The sequence below is a fragment of the Staurois parvus genome, unplaced genomic scaffold (genome assembly GCF_062004578.1).
Source record: "Staurois parvus isolate SC_StPar_1 unplaced genomic scaffold, SC_StPar_1.0 ptg000430l, whole genome shotgun sequence".
NCBI lineage: Eukaryota > Metazoa > Chordata > Amphibia > Anura > Ranidae > Staurois > Staurois parvus.
In genome coordinates, this window is record NW_028318226.1 from 145,611 (window position 1) to 170,562 (window position 24,952).

The window sequence follows — 24,952 nt, forward strand, 5'->3', positions numbered from 1 at the left end:
GCTTGATAGGCAAGTGATTAACCTGCCCAGTGTCTTTAGTACAGTGTCAGTGCTTTTTATTAGCACTGATCACTGTATTGGTGTCACTGGGGATGTCAGTGACACCAAGTCAGTTCCCCCCAGTGTCAGAATGCCCGCCACAGTCCCGCAGATTGCCGCCATTACTAGTATAAAAAAAAAATACAGTATATATGCCGCCATTTGTAGACACTATAACTTTCACGTAAACCAATTATTTTACATGTATTGTGATTTTTTTTTAGCAAAGACATGGAGCAAAATACATTTGGCCTAAATTTATGCAGAGCCATACAAAGCAGTGTGCTGGAGCTGAGAGGGGAGAGATCTGTATTGTTTACATACAGAGCTCTCCCCCATCAGTGGTATATATATGGGATTTTGTGCAGCTGCACCACCCTGTAGCAGTATTTCTGCTATAGGGCGATGGGCAAGCAGTTCATTTACACGTATTGCAGAATAGCAGAATGTAGAGCAATACAAAGCAGCGTGCTTACACTTTTTAGCACTGATCACTGTATTAGTGTCACTGGGGATGTCAGTGACAGTTAGTCAGTTCTCCCCAGTGTCAGAATGTCGTCGCAGTCCTGCTATAAGTTGCTGATCGCCGCCATTACTAGTATAAAAAAAAATTCCAGTATATACTGTATACCACCATTAAACTTTCACATAAACCAATTAATTTACACTTATTGGGATTTTTTTTAGCAAAGACATGGCCTACATTTATGAATAAATTAAATTTTTAATTTTTTTTTATTGGATATGTTTTATAGGAAAAAGTCAAAAACATAGTTTTTTTTTCCAAAATTGACTGTCTTTTTTTGTTTATAGCACAAAAAATAAATGCATAGGTGATCAAATACCACCAAAAGAAAGGTCTATTTGTGGGGGAAAAAAGGACATAAATTTCATTTGGGTGCAGCATTGCATGACCGTGCAATCGTCAGTTAAAGTAACGCAGAGCCGTATCGCAAAAAATGTCCTGGTCAGGAAGGGGGGTAGATCCTCTGGCAGGTAATTAGTTAAAAAGGCTGAGGCTTTTTGTAAATTTTTATATTTCTTCTGTGAAGTCTCCTCTGACCTTGATTGTCATCCCTCCTAAATGATGATAAAATCTTCTCACCATCACATCCACGCTGTGCCTGTTTGGGTGTCCTCTGATTGATATCTTCTCTTGTATCTCAGTTAAGTTTTGAGGTTTAGTTTTTTGTTCTCAGAAGTGGAGTCATACTTTAACCGCCGTAGACATTTCCTGGCAGTAAACATTGTTCCTCCACTCTGCACGCTGGCTAATTGAGGGTTAATGCAGTGGGTGGTGAATGATGAAAATAGAGTTTAGTCTTGATCATTCACAGTTGTCGCTGACCACTCCCCCTTCTACAATAGCTACTTTGTCCTGCATAAGCGTAATATTTATTTTGGGGTGGGAGCTCCTTCGGCTCGTACTGCCTCATTCATTGCAAGTCTCCAGGCTTCACTTCTGCGTATTACCCAGAATGCGCTCTAACAGTCATCTTGGAGACAGAGGGTCTGATCCCTACTGAGCGGCAGACCCCAAGTGCAGCCTCACGTAGCCTTTTCAGAAACAATGTCACCAGGTTATGTAACACAGAAGATCAGAAGTCTCATACAAGCCAGAATATATCTTACAGCATAACAGCCTGAACCAATTTATTTGTTTCTTAAAGGTCTCTTTACATGGCTGTCACTAACAGCAACCCGTCAGCAATTCCCAAGGAAAAAAAACACAGTTTTTCATCACATTCACAAAAGCTTGTTTTAGATTTCAACAGCTCTTAAAATGTTATTAAACAAACAATGTAATATATGGCATCTTACCAATCCTTAGATGTGGTCGCTGCATTAGATTTCTTCTTTTTTAGGTTCCCCCCGTTTTTCCCTTGTGATCTAGCCAGTAACACACCTCCTGTATTATAGTGCCCCCACTCTGGGTGAATGAGCACAGGGGGCACCGTTGGATAGCAGGATTGTCACTCTCCGGGTAGAGTGTTAGATGGACTAGCAGATTTAAATACACTAACAAATTGAAGCCAAACACTAGATCACACTTTTTAATCAGTTGCAGCAAACAAGTTTTTTTTTCAATTTGGGTTTAAACTCCCTGGAGGTATTCCTGAGTGTAGCTCGGGGTAATGTTTCAGCACCACAAGCAGTAACCTCGAGTGATATCTTGCAGCATTGCTCCGGAATCTGTTCTTCTCTTACCTTGTCCTGCACTTCTGCGATGTCCCTCCTGCAGTGTCCCCGGCAATGTCCTCCAGCCGATGCTGGCATCTGTCTTCTGGGTTCTGTTCTGTGCGATGTTGGGACGTACGGGGGACGGAACTGGCGGGAAATTAAAAAATGTGAAAAAGTGACATGCACTAAATACACTAAAATCACATAGTAAAACATTGCTGTATCAAACCATTTCACATATATTTGTCCCTAGTGCTTTGTCCTGCGCCCTGCCTGCATTTTTACTGTTCTTTCTGTCTGGAAACTGAGAAAAGTCCATGGCGTCCAAAAAGCGTCCCTTTAGGTCAAAAGCGTTTTTAGACCAGCCAGAGAACAGCGATAGTAAATCAGAACCACTTGCAGAATTGAGTGATAATGATTCTTGGGGAAATTCGTCATCAGACACTGAAAACGATTTTGCGACTTTGCTCAGTGATGTGCCCACTTGGCGCTATATTTCAAATTTCAGTGTTTTTGGTTTGATTATATTATTGAATTAAATTTATTATATTATTATTTTTTATGATTATTTATTAAATTATAATTTATGATTTCATGTTTCAAATTTTAACATACCCGAAATGTTTACTAGACTCTTGTTCGGACAGATTTCAGTGAGTTATTCCTAAAAATTACAGGCCTACAATAAAGAAACAACATATTTCCATGCAAAAACATGTACCGCTTTGAGCACAGAAATATGGACATAATCAGACCGCTAGGGAGGCTGCAGGTTTACATGAATAAATAAAAGCTGATCATTGTAAGCTCCCCTGTCAGTGGTAAATGGTTTGTCTTAGCTCTGTAACCTGATACATCTGGAAAACAACTCGCTGTCTGGAAAAACAACAGACTAAGGCCGGCCATACATGGTTCGATTTCCAAACGATTTTTCATTTAAAAATCGGACCTAAGAATAATCAGCCAATTTTTGCTCTGTTAGTGGGGCAATGGCAATTTTCATGGTTCCTCCTCATTTCATTTATCAGACATGCTGAAAAATATGTGAAAAATTACCGATTTTCGAAATCATTGGTGGCACCATCGAATTACAGAACGAATGATGTTTTCGATTTTTGATCGAAAAATCATTTGGAATTCGACCCATGTATGGCCTGCTTTACTGGCTGGATGACAAGTGTTATTAAATATTATTACAGGTACTCATAAATTTACACAGCACTTTCAGCACAACACAATCTAAGGTCCCCAACTCACATTTACATAGATATACTAGGGCCACTTTAGACAGGAGCCAATTAACCTACCAGTATGTCTTTGGAGTGTGGGAGGAAACTGGAGTACCTGGAGGAAACCCACGCAAGCACAGGGAGAACATGCAAACTTCAGGCAGGTGGTGACGTAGTTGGGATTCAAACTGATGACCCTACTTATGCCAGGCAGAAGTGCTAACCATTTAGCCACTGTGCTGCATATAAAGGTGTAGCACACCCCCTAAAGAGCAGCTGATGATTTAAGTCCTATTTTTCCCTTAGAGCCCCCACAGCCAGGCACACGGCATTTTTGGCATTCTTCCTCTGGCTCAAAAGATCGGTCTAGGGGTTTCTTTTTGTGTTCTTATTGGGGAACAATGAATTTGGATTGGGATCCTAGGATACCCCAGAATCTGAAAACTGTACAATTTGAGGACTGCTTAACTTCTTGCTGTACCTGCACAAACTTATGGCTGCACTTACATAACTCCCGGCTGTACTACAAAATTTCTGTCTGCACTTGCACAAAATAATGTCCCACAGGATCTCTAGGCTCATTATGACCTGTATTCCTCCCAGAGTCTAAAAGCAACCCATTGTCACACTTGCAGCACTAGTGTCTTGTACTCAGTTATCCACAGGATCATTGGTTGCCTCCTGCCAATATCCACCAGTATCTTCTAGTGAGGGATATGTAGACTCACCAATATAACCCCAAAAAATCTGTGCTCAGAAAGAAAAGAATATTAATACTAAAACAAAAAGCAGCTGGACACTATACCCTGTGCCAGATATTCCAAACAATGTGTAAACAAGCAATGCAGTGTTAAAAAACAAACAAACTGATAATAAACAGTGAAATCCCACTCGTGAAAATTATACAATAAGTGAAAAAAGATGATTACTTAAAGCTGAGTTCCACCCAAAAGGGGAAGTTCCATTTTAAGTCTTTGTCCCCCACTCCCCATTAAGTATTGGCACCTTTGGGGAGCGGGTACCCGATTTTGACAGGTACCCGCTCCCACTTCCGCTGCGCTCGTCTAAGGCGATCTGAAGCGGAAGTTGTCCCCCCCCCCTCCCTCCCCATAGTCTTCTGGGACCTGTCACGTGGTGAAACCAGCCATGGTGAGGACACCGCTGGACCGAGGGACAGGTAAGTGACTGTATTTTAAAAGTCAGCAGCTGCAGTTTTTGTAGCAGCTGACGTTTTCTTTTTTTTCAGCTGGAACTCCGCTTTAATGTTTGAACGGTAATATATAGAGCCTGTAATGAAGATCAGATCAAATCAGTCCCAAATGCCGTGATTAAATCAAGAAACTTCCAAAGTAACCAGCGTGACACCATTCACTCGCATGCAAGGCTTACCGGAAGGATTGTGACCCCCTATTAAGAGTGGTCAAACAGCGCTCCTTAATAAGATATTGGTAACATCATGTGTAAAATGTCCTCCAAAGACAGCCCGAAAGGGTGATACAGAATGGTCTGAACCGCCTCCTAAATATTGGTTCCAGACTCTCCAATGAAGTCGGAACTCACAGCAAAGTACATGCAACAAAGAAATGGTCCACATAGTGTAAAACCGCCATCAGTGCTCCCTTAACCATTGGCCTACCCTCTTAAAGGAACCTCTACCACCATCACCATTGGTTACTGCAGCCCAGAATGAAGTTGCCCTTTTGCCAACAAGTGCTTCTGCTAACTTCTGACATGTTTCTGCCCAAGTCAAGTGCCACCTAAAGGGATATTGCTTGGCTTTCTTTCTTCCTTTCCTTGCATTCCCTTGAGGGACTGTCACCTTTATATCTTCCTACTTGGGCACAAACTGGGCCCCAACGAGCATGCAGAAGATTCCTCACTGCACTTAAAAGGACATTTACTACCATGGCCAAAGCTCTCTTTTCTATCTCAGATTTAAAACTTGCCATCAGATTCTGAGGGCCCAACGTGAGCTAGTTAAACCCTTGGTAGTTTTCTTTGCTCATTGGGGACTAGAAACATCTCAGATTGGAGGTATTGGTTTAACTTCTGAAAAGCAGGCCTGCTAACACTGATTGAGAGTCTGCTATATGTGTTGTTTCTTTGCTTAAAGTTGCTAAGAGTGATAATTGATATTACACTCACCTATACTACTTTCTGCTGTTCAACAAACCTTACATTGCAGTTTGAAATAAACATCAAATCAGTTTACTCAAAATTTGCGTGTGTCTGTTTTCTGGTGGTAATTTACACTGATTAAAAGAGTACTGTGGGATACCATAGTACTCTTTTAACCAGTTTAAATTACCATCAGAAAATAGAAAAAAAAAATTCTGGACCCCTATCTGAAAGCCCAACTACTGCTGACAAGCAGGGGTTGGGCTTTCAGATAGGGATCCAGAATGATAAGGAGCCCAAAAATAACTCAGCGATTATTAAGGGGGTAGTACTACACAGAGGCAGGCTGACGACTCATGGGGCCCCCGGGCAATAGGGGATCATGGGGCCCCTGTGCCCTTGCCCAAACTCAAAAAAGCCTATGAAAAAGGTACCAGGGGCATCTCATGGGGCCCCCTACTGACCCAGGCCCTCGGGCAGTGCCCAAGTTTCCAAATGGTCAGTCCGACCCTGGTACCACACTCACATTTTCAGAGGTTCTCTGCATAGGGCACACCACCCTTCTTTTCAGCAGAGTAGTCCTCCTGTAATAGGTAAGCAGAAAAAAATCACTCCTCAAAATATAAGTTACATAGTAACAAAATATAAGTTCTGGCATCCTCATATATATGGTAACAAGAATAATAATTGTAGACCCTTGGGTCTAATATAGATAATAAATTCCCATTAAAAATGAGAGAATACAATGTATTACTATGCTGGGATAACGACTACACATTCCCAGTGAAGAGTTTATTTTTCCATGATAGGCACAAGTACAAAATTATACTGTCCTTGATTGTTGAGGTCTTCTGTAACATGGTATACTATATATTTACACAATGAACACAATTTGGATGTATTTACAACAATAAGTAAGTCTTGGTGCATTTTTTTCTTTTTAAAAGGTGTTTATTTATTTAGCATTTTTAAAACACAAACAATAACAGAAAGAAGAGATAAATGATAACAAGAACCCAAAACTAAAACCTAAAAACAAGGGTACACAGAAAGAGATCAGAAACAATTAACACATTATTGCCAGGCCATGAGCCCTTTACAGAAAACAATACAAATTGCAAAACAAAAAAGCAGTACAGATCAACAATCCAAAGCAATCAAACACACACAACAGACACAAATAGCCCAAAACACCCACACCATCAACTCCTCATACGCACCAGAAGAGATCACTAGCACCTAAATTCCACCACTAAAACCATAAAACCCTGCAACAGTGGTTGTGATAAAAGAGTATCCCCCCAGAAAGAGTCCACCACATCCAGCCAAGGTTGCCAGATTTTTGTGATTCGTCCCTTTTAGATCAGCTTATATTGAGGTATCACTAGAATAACCATTCAATAAAATCGGTGTATAGAAGGCGGAGTATCACTTTTCCAGTTTAACATAATAAGTTTTCTAGCATACAACAGGAGCAGATGTAGCAATATATTAGACTGAGTGTGAAGGATAAAATCATTCAAAATACTCAACAGGCCAACCTCCGGGATACGTGACACCAGCAAATGCAAAGTTTCATCAAAGAAAGCAGAAAGATCCTGCCGTCTTGGTGCATGTTTAAATAGCATGTATGATGTTATTCTCACTGTTATATGTTCTTTATAGAAACACTGCCATTCTCTCCTGAAAAATAGACATACAGAGAAGTTAATTCCCATTTCACCACATGCTGGATATTTGAATATCCACTTGCCAATCTGTCACAGTACATTTTCTGCGGTTGGGCGCAGCTACAAGCACAGCAATGTACATCACTGCCTGTTTCCGGGTTTGGGGCATGTCTGCGCACCCTCGCCCCCTTAATGTGACACAGCAGGAGTTCGTCAACAGATCCCAACCAATTATTCATGGCCTGGACATGCTGATTGCCTGTGTCAAATCACAGCCTACAGCTATGTTGGTAAACAGCACAGGGCTCTTTGCAGAGGGACCGATCACTTTGTTTCTTTTTACTGCTAGGCAGAGGAAAGAAACAAATCAATGTTTAATGAAAATCAGCACACAGTGCACACATTACCACTTGTTAGGCACACAGTTAACCCATTAATTGTCCTTAGATGTTAACTTCTTCCCAGCCAGTGTCATTAGTACAGTGGCCCAGGGGCAGACTGACCATTTGGAAACTCGGGCACTGCCCGAGGGCCTGGGGTCAGTAGGGGGCCCCATAAGATGCCCCTGGTACCTTTTTCATAGGCTTTTTTGAGTTTGGGCAAGGACACAGGGGCCCCATGATCCCCTATTGCCCGGGGGCCCCATGAGTTGTCAGTCTGCCCCTGTCCATGCCCTAGGCCACACCTCACTGACGCGTTTCACTCTGACTGGACTTATTCATAGACTTACTGATTGACATTTCCAGGGTGATGCTTTGCTTTTCAATTAACCAGTAAGTCAGTGCCCAAAAAGTGTCATTTAGTGTCAGATTGCCCACTGCACTCAGAATCCCACTATAAGTTGCTGATCGCCATCACTACTAGTATTAAAAAAAACAATTCCATATCCCATAGTTTGTAGACATTATAACTTTCACACAAACCAATTAATATGCACTTATTGGGATTTTTTTTAACCAAAAATAGAGTAGCACAATATATGGCCTCAATTTATGTAGGAATTTGATTTTTTTTATTGAATATGTTTTATAGAAGAAAGTAAAATAAATATATATTATTTGCAAAATTTATGATATTTTTTGTTTAGATCATAGGTGGTGAGAGCACCTAAAATTGGATACATCAGGAACTTCATGGGTGGTGAGAGCACCTAAAATTGGATACATCAGTAACTTTATGGGTGGTGTGATTTTGCTACCAATTCCACTGTCCTTATTTACTATAGAGTTCTAATTAAAGCGCACTGTGTTGCCTTCCAGTACCTTAGGGCTACAAGTACTCTCCCATCTGGGGATTTAGCACTCTCTTAAAAAACCCAAGGGCCACAAATTTGTTAGTCTCTGTACTTTATCCCATTGGTTAGTGTCTAGGTGGGGAATCTTTGCAGCAGGTAGGCTGTACCATTATAGCCAAAATTATTTGTGCTGCTATACAGTGTTGAGAAGTGTCTTTATGTTTTGTAGGTCAGAGTCATTCCCATACTGGTTTTATCACAGGCGGCTATGGGGAATGATCATCGGCACTCGAGTTGTGTAACAAGGTATCTGCAAGGCCGTGACGTTGGAAAACTCTTGTCTAACTATCCTTTCCTCCCTTGCAGGACTTTGACTTAAATAAAGCCAGTTTAAAAGTGTTACCAGGTGTGTCATTGTTCTTGGGTCATGGTAAGGATGGGTAATCACAGTTGCAGGGCCCAGAGACCCAACACAATCCAGAAGCTCGCTCGACGCTGCATGCATATAGCATGTAAAGGGGATTATTATTATTATTATTATACAGTATTTATAAAGCGCCAATAGTTCACTCAGCGTTATACATTGCAATGGAAGACAATACATGAGATAGTACAATAACAATACAATGCGATACACGAGGGGTTCGAGGGCCCTGCTCCTTAGAGCTTACAATCTAGGAGGGAGGGGATAGTGGTACAGGAGGAAAAGCTGTGGGGGATGGAGTGGTAGGAAGAGTGGAGGAGATCGGCAATTAGCAGGGGGTGGGGTAGGCTTCCCTGAAGAGGTGGGTTTTCAGGGTGCGCCTAAAGGAGAGGAGAGTAGATCATAGTCTGATGGATTGAGGTAGGAAGTTCCAGAGGATGGGCGATGCCCTGGAAAAGTCCTGGAGGCGGGCATGGGAGGAGGAGACCAGGGAACTAGAGAGAAGGAGGTCTTGTGAGGAGCGGAGAGTGCGTTTTGGGTGGTATTTGGATATTAGGTCGGTGATGTAGTTTGGGGCAGTATTATGGACAGCTTTGTACGTCAGTGTAAGCGTTTTGAATTTGATCCGTTGGGCATCGGAAGCCAGTGGAGGGATTGGCAGAGGGGGGTGGCAGAAATGGAGCGGTTGGTAAGGTGGATGAATCTGGCTGCCGTATTCAGGATCGATTGAAGCGGGGATAGTATGCGGTGAGGGAGGCCAGTAAGGAGGGAGTTGCAGTAATCGAGTCGTGATATGATGAGGGAGTGGATGAGTTGTTTAGTGGTTTCTGGGGTTAGGAATGGGCGTATTTTGGCGATGTTGCGGAGGTGGAGTCTGCATGAGTTTGTTAGCGATTGGACTTGGGGCTGGAAGGATAGATTGGAGCCAAGAATGACACCAAGTACTCTGGCTTGCGGGGTGGGCCTGATGGTGGCATTGTTGGACGTGATGGAGAAGCCAGTGGGGGGGGGGGTGCGCGGGCTGGAGGGAAAACTAGGAGCTCGGTTTTGGAGAGGTTCAGTTTAAGGAATTGGAGCGACATCCAATCTGATATGTCGTCCAGCAGGCTAGTGATTCGGGCGGAGACTGAGGGGGTGAGGTGAGGGGTCGAGAGATAGATTTGTGTGGGATGAGGTAGGGAAGAGATTAGGAATGGCAGACTGCATACATTTCCTTCATTGTTGTGTCTATGCTAAACGTTTATTGACCCCCCCCTTTTTTTAATTTTTTATAAATGTCTGGGTTTGTGAATCTTGAATACAAATTGATTTTATGAAATGAATATGTTTGGTACCTTTAATAAAGATAAACAGATATATATAGATGAGAGATTTTTTTTTTCGCAGAGAATAGCTGAAAGTACTTCCCCTTTCTGAGTCATCCCTTGTCCCCATCTCCTACCCACCTCTGAAAATGCTCCCTTGGTTCTACTCCCTACCCACCTCCCAGTACAGCCCCAGTTCGAGAAAAACGAACCAAGTATCGTTTTGTGGTGCTAAGTAATTTGTATGAAATTTGTTAATGATACCAAGAAAAGCAGTAACATTTATCCCCTGCAGCCAGCAATAATAGACCCCCCAAGCAACAATAGACCCATCCAGCAACAATAGATCCTCCCTAGCAACAATATACCCCCCACAACAAAATAACCCTCAGCAACAATAGATTCACCCCAACGACGATAGACCCCTGTCAGTAAAAATTGATCCCTCCTAGATTGTAAGCTCCAAGAAGCAGGGCCCTCTTATCCCTCATGTATTGAACTGTATTGTTTCCCATTATATTGTAAAGCGCTGAGCAAACTGTTGGCGCTATATAAATCCTGTATAATAATAATACTTCAGCAGCCAGCAACAATAGACTTCTCCTTCAACAATAGATCCCTCTCAGGAAAAATTGACCCCCCCCATCAGCAAAAATAGACTTCCCCAGCAACGATAGACATCCAAACAACAATAGAACCCCCACCAGCAACAATAGATTCCCCAGCAGCCAGCGACAATAGACCCTCCAGCAGTCAGCAACAATAGACCCTCCAGAACACTCAAGCACCCCTTGCCAATACATACACTAAGTGTTGGAGATGCCAGAACTGCATTCCCCCACGTTCCTGCAAAAAAAAAAAAAGCACTGGATATAGATACATTTCTTTCAGGTGTTTTTTATTTATACTGCAGATAAGCAATACATCCCGCTTAGCCTTTAAATATATGTACACAAAGAGCGGTACGCTGCCCCTTTGTGTTAAGTCAGAAATGTGTCAAAAAATTTGCAAATTAGCCCAAAAAAATACAATCAATTAATTTAGAATAAATAAATAAAATGTTTAAGTGTGCATATTTCATATATGTGAATACATAAAGTGAATACAACGTCCACAACAGCTGCACATATAATATTCAGTGAAGAATTGGTGTTGACACAGCAAACAAAAGTGCTCCAAAACAGCGCCTGCCACTATGCCACACTCCTTACCAAATAACAGGATCCCACAGAGAGATCACCAATACACTCAATTGCCCTGTGGCTCCGGCCATGATCTCCACACCTACAGAGCATTCCTATAATGTCACTCACAATGGAAATGTAAAGACAACAAGAACGAATCCCATACTGCAGTATTTTAAAACCAAAACAGACAATTTATTAAAAATACACTTAGAGAAGCCACAAGAACATGTACCCCAAATCCAGCATGGATCGATGCCGGCATGCATAATGATGTCACATATCTGGCCCGTCCCAACGCGTTTCTCCTACACAGGCATGGTCAAAGGAAGAGTAGAACCTTTAAATGCAAAGAGAGAAAGCTGCAGAAGACAGATGACTCATCACTCTGTTCTCTCCTCCAGACTTTGTCTGGCACATGTGCATGCAGCACATCTGATTGGCTCTCATGCTTCCCTTCAATCTCCCAGTGCTGTGATACATAGGATTATAACTAGTCATATAGAGGTACTTTCAACAGCTGCATTTAAAGATAAATGTTATTTTTTTTTCCAAATAGACTTTTATTTTTGTTTTTCCACATCCTTCTGGAGTTTAAATTTAAAGCTTATATGAAATTTTGGTGATTGAATATACATATACTTACAAAGCTTGTTAGTGCTGCAGCCTTCCTCTCGGTTTTAGATTATGTGTTTGCAGGGTGTTGTGGTACAGCAGTTTCTATACCAATCGCTGCCCGTTGTTTCCTATGGCTTTTTCTACAGGGTCCTTTTGGGTTGAACGCTGCCCGCAAAAACACACTAATTTGGATGCTTCTCTTCGGTCTTCTTTGCTACCTATGGATTAAATTCATAAAAATAAACAGCAACATAGTATTAAACAAAATGATATTTCATATTTGACATTTGGCCCATTATGAGAGCATTGATACCTCCAACAAATGCAGTGCTCAGATCAAAAAGGAGTAAACAGCTGTTTTTTTTTTATTTTGGTCAGACCCAAAACAGATCTTTCAAGCTTTGACGCAAAAAGGTGAAACCACCTGACAGTTTCTTATAGCTTTCTGGGACATGTTATGGAAGAGCCCTGGGGCCATCCTAAATTCTTTAACCACTTGCCTACCAGGCACTTATACCCCCTTCCTGCCCTGGCCAATTTTCAGCTTTCAGCGCTGTCGCATTTTGAATGACAATTGCGCGGTCATGCAACACTGTACTCATATGACATTTTTATCATTTTTTTTCTCACAAATAGAGCTTTCTTTTGGTGGCATTTACTTGCTGCTGGGTGTTTTTTTTTGCGCTATAAACAAAAGAAGAGCAAAAATTTTGAAAAAAAAAGTTTTTCTTTGTTTCTATTATAAAATGTTGCAAACAGGTAATTTTTCTCCTTCACTGATGTGCATTAGTCAGATTGGCCAAGAGGAGACAAACAGTTTGGTAGGTCATTCTCCTTGGCTGGAATACATAGGAAAGCAGAAAAGTAGATCTCGTGAACCATTCAGTGAAGAATTTCATATTTCATGTCTAATCAATCCTCAGACGTGTCTGCATAATAATCTACCCGCGGGTGGAGTGTCACTTGTGCACAGGGAACGTTATGAGCTAAAATATGAACTAGAAGAGATTTTGGCTCTAGTTTAGGTCTACGCCCAGACCTTCCCGCCCTAAACAGGGTATTGGTCCTTGACTTCAGAGACACCCCCTGCTGGGAAACTACAAAATGAGCTGTCAGCCCTAAGAGAGGTAAGTTGAAGAATTCTCCCGATTAACATCAGAGCCACCTGGGGAGACCCGTACCGTTCTGAAACTTGATCTGCAAACCCAAGGCTGATTGTACTGTAAAGTACTTTAACCCTTTAAGCTCCTTCTGTTACCTCTTTGCTGTGCTGTTGTTCTCTGTATATTTATATATATATTGGTTACATCTTTTCTGTAAATATTTTTATTGAACGCTTTTTGACCTTTCAGTAATAAATCTTCCTTTCTGAAAGTGTTGAACTGTTTCTATAGCTCTTTATTGCAATTTACGAATTCCTGCCTCTTAAAGAGTGCTACTGTGTTTGTTTAACCCTCTGTATAACCGGCCTGCGGTGGCCGTGTTATACAGACGAATATCTCAACCATTATAGTGTTATAGCTGATATCGCTGAGTTTCCTCTTTCTCTGTACAAAAAGGAGGTGGTGGCAGTGTGAAGGTTTAATTGGCTAGTCCTTCGGTCACGAGTTTGGTGAGAAGGTCAGGGGTGAGACGCCGCGTTCGTCACATATTGGTGGCAGAGATCATGGGATCATCACATATTGGTGGCAGCAATCCTGGGATCGTCACAGGTGGCACTGCTGGGCACAGGTGGGTAGCATTGATGGGCACTAATGGGCACCGGTGGGTTGCACTGCTAGGCACAGGTGGGCAGCACTGGTGGGTGGCACTGCTGGGCACTGATGATCAGTGCCCTGATGATCGGTACCTCTGACAATTGCCGGTTATTGGCAGTACTTTCTTCACGCTGCGACAGTGTGAGGAAAGTGCAGCCGATAACCAGCAACTGCATTTACCGGTGATCTGCAGTGTCATTGGACATGGCTGATCACGTGGTAAAAGGCCACTGTGATTGGCCTTTTACCACATCACATGATCAGCTGTGTCCGTAGCACACAGCGATCCCAGAGAATGTCGGATGCGGGCTCCAGGGGGACCGCGGGAGGGCGCATTCTGAGAGGATGTCATATGACGCCCTCCCAGAACTGGCCGGCCAAGGTGAAGCCGTCATTTGGCTATCTGAGGTCGGCAAGGGGATAAACATAATTCTGACTTTGAAAGTCAGAATCCTGAGATTAAAAGTCTGAATTTCAAGCTCAGAATTCTGACTCCTTAGATTAAGGGCTAGTTCACATTAGATGCAGCTTTTTTTCTGCATCAAAAATGTATGCACAGTGTTTTCCATGTATTCCAATGGCCCTAGTTCACACTAGTACAGTCAGTTCCAGTCAGTTTGCTATGTTACAGAACCATACTGGAACATAGCAAACTGCATCAAAACTACTACTGTACCGGAACTGCGTGTGGTGTGAACTGTAAGCAAAACATATCCGGAGTGCATTTTTGTAGTGTGAACTGGCCCTAAAAGTAAAAACTCTGAGTTTCAAAGTCAGAATTCTGAGATTGCAAGGTTGGGTCATCTTAAAATTTATTAAACACAATTCTGAGTTTCAAAGTCAGAATTCTGAGTTTGAAAGACAAAATTCTGAGATAAAAAGTCATAATTCTGACTTTAAAACTCAGAATTTTGACCTTCAAACTCAGAACTGTGCTTTCAAAATTTATGGTTTTGGCTCCAGGGTCTTCCATAAGATATCTGCTTTAGTCCCCAGACCTGCAAACCTGCTATAGTTAGTACGAGGGTCTCTTACGCTCCCTGTCGGATCTGCCATTCATGTTAAATAATGCAGAATACAGAAGATAAAACACAAAAAATGGGACTGAAGCACTCAAAAGTGGAGAGGAAGAAATATGGCTGTAAGATGTCACTGCTGGAATAACTAATAAAAAAAAAACAAGATGTGTAGAAACTGGGCCATGGGAATTTCCAGTGACCTAACTGGCAGAGCCATGGGGGTTTCTTCCATGGAGCATAGTGTATTATGCCCGATTCTCACCATAACATTACTCTGCCTGCTGGGAGGTATTATAATGACTTTCATAACCAAGAAAGTTCAAAGCTCACACCCATTCACATAACCCCTGCACTTTATGTTAATTACACACTTATTGTTGGAAAACAATTTAATAAATCTAAAGTCGCATGTAAAAACATCAATCATAAAATCTTAAAGGACAACCCTAAATTAAAACGTTATAATGTACACTGCCTATTTATACCATGTAGGACACAAAATCGACTATAGGAAAAGAAAAGATTTAATATCACTTTTTTGCTCTGAAGACTGAGATACTTTGTAAACTTGCAACTGTTTCACTATGTTATCATTGCTGAAGTTAGAACACCAGCATAAGCGTTTTTAATGTCAAAATAGTGATTTCAGCCAATGAGTCCAATGAGATTTGAAAATTATCCGTGTGTGAAGCTTTGTGAAATAAGCCTTTTGCTACAACTCATGGCAAATACCTGAAAGTCTGTAGACTGCCTAAATATTCTCTCTGGTCAATATGCAAAACACTCTGTAATTCTATTTAATAAATAATTCTTTATCACTTACTGTTTAAGATTAATATTTTCTCATAAACTATTAAAAAAGCTAACTTGGTTACACAATTGAAATGGAGCCCTTAAAAAACAAAGCAGTAAGCATTGAGCCATTAACACTAGTTATGAGCTGAATGTAAGTGGGTTTACTGGGGAGGAGCAAGTTTAACTACTTTCCATCTGGCCCATGTAGATAAACGGATGGAAGGGAGCAGTGCAAGAGCTGGTGCGCTGTACGGGATCTCTGTGTGAGGTCCTGATCATGTGATCACTGATTGGCCATAAAAATGTAAAAACGTTTTTTGAAAAATTATAATTTTTGGTTATAAACTAATTTGGGTTATTTTTTTTACTAAAAAGATAGCTGAATATATTTTGGCCAAGATTTATGAAGAAAGATTATTTATTTGCAAAATTTTATAAGAAAAACACTTTTTTTTTCAAAATGTTTGCATTTTTCATTTATATAGCAAAAATATAAAAATCCAAGTGGTGAATAAATACCACTAAAATAACGTTTTCTCTGTCTCAAAAAAATGCTAAAAATTTCATATGGGTACAGTGTTGTATGACCACGCAATTGTCATTCAAAGTGTGATAGCACTGAAAGCTGAAAATTGGCCTGGACAGGAAGGGGGTGAAAGTGTCTGGACTAGAAGTGGATAATAATGCTTAACCGCTTTCCCACCGCCCTATAGCAAAAATACTGCTTCAGGGTGGAAGGGGTGCGCAAAATCACATATATATATATATATATATATATATACACGTCATATTGCATTTCCGGGTGCATGAGCCGCGAGCAATCACCGGGTCCTGGCCATTGAGGGGGGAGAAAACTGTATGTAAACAATACAGATCTCTCCGCTGTCAGCTCCAGCACACTGCTTTGTATGGCTCTAGATAGCAGAGCCATACAAAGCAGTGTGCTTACAGTTGAAAGCACAGACACAGCTTACTGTAAAACAGTACACACTTAACCCTTTGATTGCCCTACGTTAACCACTTCCTGCCCTTACTTTCACATAAACCAATTAATTTACATGTATTGGGATTTTTTTTTTTAGCAAAGACATGGAGCAGAATACATTTTGGCATAAATTTATGACAAAATTAGATTTTTTAAATTTTTAAACTGGACATGTTTAACAGCAGTGTCAAAAATATTGTTTTTTTTCTCAAAATTGTTGTATTTTTTTATAGCGCAAAAAATAAAAAATGCACAGGTGATCAAATACCACCGAAAGAAATCTCTATTCGTGGGGGAAAAATGACGTAAATTTCATTTGGGTGTGGCGTTGCATGACTGCACAATTGTCAGTTAAAGTAATGCAGCGTCGTAACGCAAAAAATGGCCTGGTCAGGAAGTGGGGTAAATCCTCAGGAGGGCAAGTGGTTAATAGCAAAAAGTAAAAAATATTGTTTTTTTTTTCTCAAAATTGTCAGTCTTTTTTTTTTTTTATAACGCAAAAAATAAAAACCACACAGGTGATCAAATACCACGGAAAAAAAGCTTTATTCGTGGGAAAAAACATAAATCTTCTGGAGGGCAAGTGGTTAAAAAGCAAAATTAAAAATGCTAATTTCCTGAAAGGTCTCTTGTGGAATTCAGGAGAGATACAATGCAGTTTTTTTTTGTTTGTTTTTTTGCGGAGTCCTGCTTGAAATCCATACCAGACCTGTAATGGCCATATTGTTGGATACCCATACAAACTTTCTGCAGATATGGTGTCCCTGGCTGGATATAGCTCAACCCTCGAGATTCGACCAGTCCCTTCTGTCGATATGAGGATGGATTTTGCTGTGATCACCTCGGAGCCCCTCCCTCCCCCTTTTTTTTTTTCTTCTGTTGTTGTTTGTGTTGTCCGTGTCTCTCTACTGTTTTTCTTTTCCTACCCTCCTGTTCAATCTGTCCTTAAACATATTTTACGGATTGTGCTTGCTGTTTTATGCGCTACATCCGCAATACTATCTATGCAATCTAGTTTCTTTATAAACTCTAAGTTATGAACATGTACTATTTTTTGGAGAGGCCTCTTCTCGTGCCTCTCCCGTTTTCTATAATGTTAATGTAGCAAAACTTCCCTTTAGAGTTTACATTATCATTGACCCACAAAGGTTTGTTAACCGTTCCCTTCCAACCCCTTCCCCCATCCTTTCCTACAGGGCACCTATGTAAACCTTTCAGCTTATGCCTTTATCGATGCATGCCTTGAACCAGCTTCCCTTCATTTAATACAATTTATAATTGTTGGTCATTGAATCTATCCTCCGAATGTTTGTTTATCTTTGCTTAATATTCAATAAAGCTCTTTGTAAAAGAAATCCATACCAGACCTGAAGGGCCAGTATGAAATTTAGGGGGGCTCCGTGTAATTTTTTTTACACTATTCTTGCCCCTTTTTTTACATTCACCTGCATCTGGTAATCCCCAACTGATTGGGCTGAGCAGGAATACGTCACTGGTTGTTAGGATGCCGGTGGTTTGCTGGTGTTTGTTGAACTTCTGAAATAAGCAAACCATCAACTCATCCCTAATTAACATGTTTTGGTATGTAAGATTCATAAGCCACAGCTGATCCTGAGCCTGCAAAGTAACCCTTCGTCTTTGAACATGTTCTCCAATCCAGTGGGCTTACTTATTAGCGGTGGGCAAAAGCTAGCATCATATAATACTGTATAACAAAATAGCCAAAAAAGGTCTTTATTGCAATCACTCACTAAAACCACTTTGTCATAAAAACATTTACTGACCTAAAACACTGCTGACCTGGCTAGTAGTAGTAGGTCAGCAGTTTGTGGTGAGTGTCTGTCTGTGTGGGAACACTGGAGGCACTGAGAAGTGGAGCACCTGTATTGTTTAGATCTGCATTAGCACTTCTCTATCTGGGACTTTTTACTTGGATTTATTCACTGTTTATATGACTACTTAGCTGTACTGGTATTTTGTATTCCTATAGAATGTCTGTTATGGTCATGCTTTATATTTTGTTTATGAAGGTTTAGAGCAGTGCAGTTTATTTATGAAATTGTATGATGTGATTAGGCCCCAGCAGGGGCGGACTGACAACTCATGGGGCCCCCGGGCAATAGGGGATCATGGGGCCCCTGTGTCCTTGCCAAAACTCAAAAAAGCCTATGAAAAAAGTACCAGGGGCATCTCATGGGGCCCCCTACTGACCTCGGGCCCTTGGGCAGTGCCAGAGCTTCCAAATGGTCAGTCTGCCCCTGGGCCCCAGTGTACCTCAGTTTGGTGCTTCTTTGGTGCTTTCTGCCTTCTCTAAAGTGGTTGTACACATCTGGCATGCAACATGAACAAAGAATACGTCTTTATAGTGTGTACTGTCAATCCAGAGCACTAAGTGTCATTTCTGTCTGCTGCTTCCTTCCTTTGCTATCAGCATGAATCACTTCTGATAAGTTTTCTAGACATCAAAGAGAAAAAAGGTGACAGGAGAGGGAGTTCCAGCACACAGCCTGTGATTGGCAGCCTCGGCTCTGTTCCTGTGTGCTTTGTAAAGGGGAGTGTGACCTTTACCACCAATCAGCTTTCACTGAGCTCTGCAGAACGTGACTCTGCTTTCTGAAAACTCAGACAAGCTGCATAAATTTTGCACTTGAATGGCTGTAAAAAAGAGAGAACTGCAGGTAAACAAGTACAATTTATGTAGGAGGATTTGTTTAATCTCTGTGTTTCACCAGCCAGTACTTCATTGGGTACATGTATGGATTTACAAGCACTCTAAATACTTTACTTAACATGTCCCTCTTCCCCACAGCAACACCTTACATCTTTTACTGGCTTGTTTCATGTTCTCTCAGTATAGGGTCTGCTGGGATTTGCACTACCTCTTCACTGACAGTCTCCCAGGCTTTGCTTAACCAGAAGAATCTATATTCATTCACATTGAAAGGCCATCCACCTTAGAGAGGAAAAATAGATTAATAATGAACCAACATATTAGATATCTTCTCTGCTGGTGGCCTACTAACTCTTTGAATTTAATCAATTTCAATCTCTGAAAAGCTTAACTAAAGGCCTTGAAATAAGACACTGAGTTGCTTAAAGGCAGGTACCTATCACCTTTATAATAGCTATTACAACAACAGTCAAGCAAGTGAATGCTGTCCCATAAGGTTGGTATGAGCTGAAACTTTGATTCAACATTGGTCTTAGCAATGAGCCATAAAAGAACACAACATATGGCTCGACATGTCTTCTTTTCTACTGTTTTATGCACAGCTTCAGGACGGTTGTAGACTGACTTCAAATCTCTTTGTGACACCAACTAAGATGCCAGTTGAAAAGGAATATGAAAATCATGCTGGAAACTGTTATGTTGTTGGTTCCCTTCTGCTTTCCTAAAACACTTTCTAACATGGTAGGCCCCCATTGGCTAAATCGAGATTGCTGTTGACTCTGTTGACTCATCTCCATCATTATCTATAGAAGTGGACTCCACCTTGTCAAACCCAGGACTATGACTTACCATAGGAGTGAGCGAATTTTGCAGAAATGTGTGAGTTTAACATCGAACCCCTCGTGTATTGTTTTGTTACTGTATTGTCTCATGTACTGTCCCCCACTATAATGTACAGCGCTGAGCAAACCTTTAGGCGCTATATAAATACTGTATAATAATAATAATAATAACATCAAATGTATCCATACTGCTTCTGGAGTAACTGATACTCCAGTGATTTTATTTCAACTTTATCCAAAAACATTCTAATCCTATCATGCCATAGCCACTGCCACAGGAGGCACTGAAGCCACCAATGATGAACTGAGGGACTGTTAACAGGCCACAGTTAGCATGGATTCTACCAGACCTGATGAAACTTCCAGGTTAAAAAATACTAGATAATAAAAATGCAACCCAAAAATCACACTTCCCACTGACCCAGAGTGCTGTAGAATATGAACAATTTGTAAGAAAAAACGTAATGCAAGCTACTACTCTGCAGGACATTACAAATCAATAAATAGTCAACAATACAATAAAACAAATCATTATTAATACCTCATCTGGAATACGCAGTTCAGTTTTGGGCATCAATTCACAAAAAGAACATTGGGGAACTGGAGAAAGTACAGAGAAGGGCAACCAAACAGATAAGAGGCATGGAGGAGCTCAGCTATGAGGAAAGCTTAGAGGAACTGAATTTATTCCCTCTTGAGAAAAGGAGATAAAGGGGTGATATGATCAACATGTATAAATACATCAGTGGTTCATATAGTGAACTCAGTGTAGAGTTATTCACCCTGATGTCATCACAGAGGATTTGGTTCTGGCCAGCTCAGTGGATTGTTTTAACCCCTTGATGCCGGCGCCTTCCAGCCCTCTAAGGGTTTCAAAAGCCGGGAGGTGGGGCGGGGTTTAGTGTCATGTGACCTCCGTGACACGGCGTCACGGCGGTCACATGATCGGGACAGGACCTGATAGAAAAAGGAGATCGGGACCTTTCCGTGAGTACCAGACATGTGTTCTGGGAACGCGCAGGGCCCGCGCTCTTAGCACATATGTTCTTTTTTAATAGAGCGCAAATGTGCGGCCACTCGGCGTCTAGGCCCAGACGCCGGGAGGCCGCACATTTGCATTCGGCCAGCGTGAAGAGGTTAAAAAAGGCCTGGATTATTTCCTAGATACACACAGTATAACTGGATATTAACATTTATAAGTAAAGTTGATCCAGGGAATATCCAATTGCCTCTCGGGGGATCAGGAAGGAATTTTTTTCCTCTGCAGGAGCAAATTGGATCATGTTTTACTGCGTTTTTTTGCCTTCCTCTGGATCAACTGTGGGCATAGGATTATAACTTTTTTTTTGGTTGAACTGGATGGACTTTTGTCTTTTTTCAGCCACACTAACTATGCAACTATGTAAAACAAGGGGGTTAATGCAAGATCTGGGTTTCATATTGTGAAGCCCCATGGCATAATCCCCAGCCGCTACAAACTGGTTATTAAACTGGTCAAAACAGCATCTCGTAACAAGTACTCTTGTCAATGCTATATGCCATCCACTTCCTGAGACCTGTATTCATGAATGCCCAACAGCCTATGAACCCCAAAATCACTCCCTTTTTCAGCTGTAAGACATGGCACATAACAGTGAGTGAACTAGCCTGATACCAAAGCCTTGCTGGAGCTCTGCCTACCCTCCACTTCTTTGTACGTGAGGACTCCCAAGTCACACTTTTTGACAGATGAAACTCAAAAAATTAGAATATCGTGCAAAAGTTCATTTATTTCAGTAATGCAACTTAAAAGGTGAAACTAATATGTGAGATAGACTCATTACATGCAAATCAAGATAGTTCACGCTGTGATTTGTCATAATTGTGATGATTATGGCTTACAGCTCATGAAAACCCCAAATCCACAATCTCAAAAAATTAGAATATTGTGAAAAGGTGCAATATTCTAGGCTCAAAGTGTCCCACTCTAATCAGCTAATTAAGCTGTAACACCAGCAAAGGGTTCCTGAGCCTTTAAATGGTCTCTCAGTCTGGTTCAGTAGGAATCACAATCATGGGAAAGACTACTGACCTGATAGTTGTGCAGAAAACCATCATTGACACCCTCCATAAGGAGGGAAAGCCTCAAAAGGTAATTGCAAAAGAAGGTAGATGTTCCCAAAGTGCTGTATCAAAGCACATTAATAGAAAGTTATGTGGAAGGGGAAAGTGTGGAAGAAAAAGGTGCACAAGCAGCAGGGATGACTGCAGCCTGGAGAGGGTTGTCAGGAAAAGGCCATTCAAAAGTATTGGGGACTTTCACAAGGAGTGGACTGAGGCTGGAGTCAGTGCATCAAGAGCCACCACACACAGACGAATCCTGGACATGGGCTTCAAATGTCGTATTCCTCTTGTAAAGCCGCTCCTGAACAACAAACAACATCAGAAGCGTCTTATCTGGGCTAAAGAAAAACAGACCTGGATTGTGGCTCAGTGGTCGAAAGTCCTCTTTTCTGATGAGAGCAACTTTTGCATCTCATTTGGAAACCAAGGACCCAGAGTATGGAGGAAGAATGGTGAGGCACACACTGCAAGATGCTTGAAGTCCAGTGTGAAGTTTCCACAGTCTGTGTTGATTTGGGGAGCCATGTCATCTGCTGGTGTTGGTCCATTGTGCTTCATTAAGTCCAGGGTCAACGCAGCCGTCTACCAAGAGATTTTGGAGCACTTCATGCTTCCTTCCACAGACGAGCTTTATGGGGATGCTGACTTCATTTTCCAGCAGGACTTGGCACCTGCCCACACTGCCAAAAGCACCAAAACCTGGTTCAATGACCGTGGGATTACGGTTCTGGATTGGCCAGCAAACTCGCCTGACCTGAACCCCATAGAGAATCTACGGGGCATTGCCAAGAGAAAGATGAGAGACATGAGACCGAACAATGCAGAAGAGCTGAAAGCCACTATTGAAGCATCCTGGCCTTTCATAACACCTCAGCAGTGCCACAGGCTGATAGCTTCCATGCCACGCCGCATTGAGGCAGTAATTGCTGCAAAAGGGGCCCAAACCAAGCACTGAGTACATATGCATGCTTATACTTTTCAGAGACCCGATATTGTTCTATGTACAATCCTTGTTTTATTGATTGCATGTAATATTCTAATTTTCTGAGATTATGGATTTGGGGTTTTCATGAGCTATAAGCCATAATCATCACAATTATGACAAATCACGGCTTGAACTATCTTGCTTTGCATGTAATGAGTCTATCTCACATATTAGTTTCACCTCTTAAGTTGCATTACTGAAATAAATGAACTTATTATTCTAATTTTTTGAGTTTCACCTGTATCTTCTGGATGTAATGCTCAAGTTGTTGTTTGTTCTTTTCCTTCTGCTGCTGGAGGAATGGCCCCTGCAGTTTCTGAGCAGCTGAGGAAGACAATGAGGTGGAGAGGGACTCAAGTATAGAGGCTGAGTTCCAAACCCAATGTGGTGGTTCAGAGGCTGGAGAGTGAGGTGTTCCATCCACATGGCTCTTAGCCATTTTTCTCCGCTATGCCCCACTTCTTGCTGCAGGCAATAGGTAAGCTATTTTGCTACTTTTTTTGCCACTGGATGGAAGATTCCAGGAAAGAGAAAATATGTCACTGGTGCACCTGTGAAAAGGTTACAACTGTGTCCTTGAACCGGAACTTCATTCTCATAATCAACATGGACTATTTTCATACTTATGTTGCTAGCATTAGTAAATAGATAGGAAAGTATATCGTATTTACTGGTTTTAAACTTTTTTTTCCACATTTCTTCAGTTACTTCCTGGTTTCCATGCCTAGGCATATGATGTCATACATCCCTAGAGTCTTCAGGAGGGGAGGATGAGTGTTCTCAGCTAAGCATGCCCTCCAGCCTTCATGCCTGTGCTAAGGGCAGATGGGTTCCAAGAAGTAAATGCTGCATGAATCATCTGCCCTTGTTCAAGATGGCCACGGCCAGTAATGATATTCTATTCCTTTATTTCTAGTCTATTTTATTCTATTCTATTCGGTTTTATTCTATTCTTATATTTTCCATTATATTCTATTCTTTTCTATAAAATAGCCTAAGTAGGAAACATCATTTTATTTCATTTTTATACCTTACTGTATTTATTGCAATATGTTTCCATTTTAAATTCTAATTCATTTTCGAATTTGGATAATTTGTTTCATTATAATTTATTTTGCATCTGTTGAAATTTGTTACTTGTTGTGATTCAGAAATTCGTATACATCCGAATCTCTGAACAATAAAAATTTTGTCCGAATTTCTATTTGTAACAAAATGAATTTCACATGCCTAGTCATAATGCTCTTGCATTTAAAGATGCAAGGCGTCCCTGGTAGCTGCACTAAGAGCATGCCTGGTGATCTCAGCATTAAGTGCACATTCTAACTCAGGCCCGCCTATACTAAAACTTTCATTCCACATTTACCTCCTGTGACATCTAACCTCTAGAGACCACTCCAAGCATGCACATCTTCCTTATAGAGGTTTACATAAACCCCCAAATGAATAATTGCTTACAGTACTTACACTGGCAATTTAGGAGCAAAGCCTTCCAAGTGTGTTGGTACCTTACCCACACAAATAACGTTCCCACAGAGTGGCAGTTGTGAACCTAGGTCCTACAATCATGGCATGCCTAGGACATAGGGACACCAAAATACAGCCTTCTACACAAATGCTATACTGTATGAGAAGCAGCTTTACGCATTGTCATGAAATTTCAAAGCCCAATGTACGCTTTGGCTCATGTACAACAGCAATAAAAAGTTTGAAAAGTAAAAAAAGTACAAAAAAAGTATAAAAAGAACTCCACTATAATCTTATTTGGGTCTGTGACAGGGTCCACCTTTCCCT

At 41.2% G+C, this 24,952-nt stretch overlaps 1 long non-coding RNA gene across 1 annotated transcript in view; it reads right to left on the reverse strand.

The window, feature by feature from the left end:
- Nucleotides 1-12,214, reverse strand: part of LOC149454413 (uncharacterized) — a 108,532-nt gene extending 96,318 nt beyond the window's left edge. Inside the window, exons 1-2 of the long non-coding RNA XR_016314213.1 lie at nucleotides 12,030-12,214; nucleotides 2,248-2,367 (exon numbers count right to left, since the gene is read on the reverse strand). This is a non-coding gene — a long non-coding RNA (uncharacterized LOC149454413). The remainder of the gene's footprint in view (nucleotides 1-2,247; nucleotides 2,368-12,029) is intronic.
- Nucleotides 12,215-24,952: the final 12,738 nt, after the last annotated feature.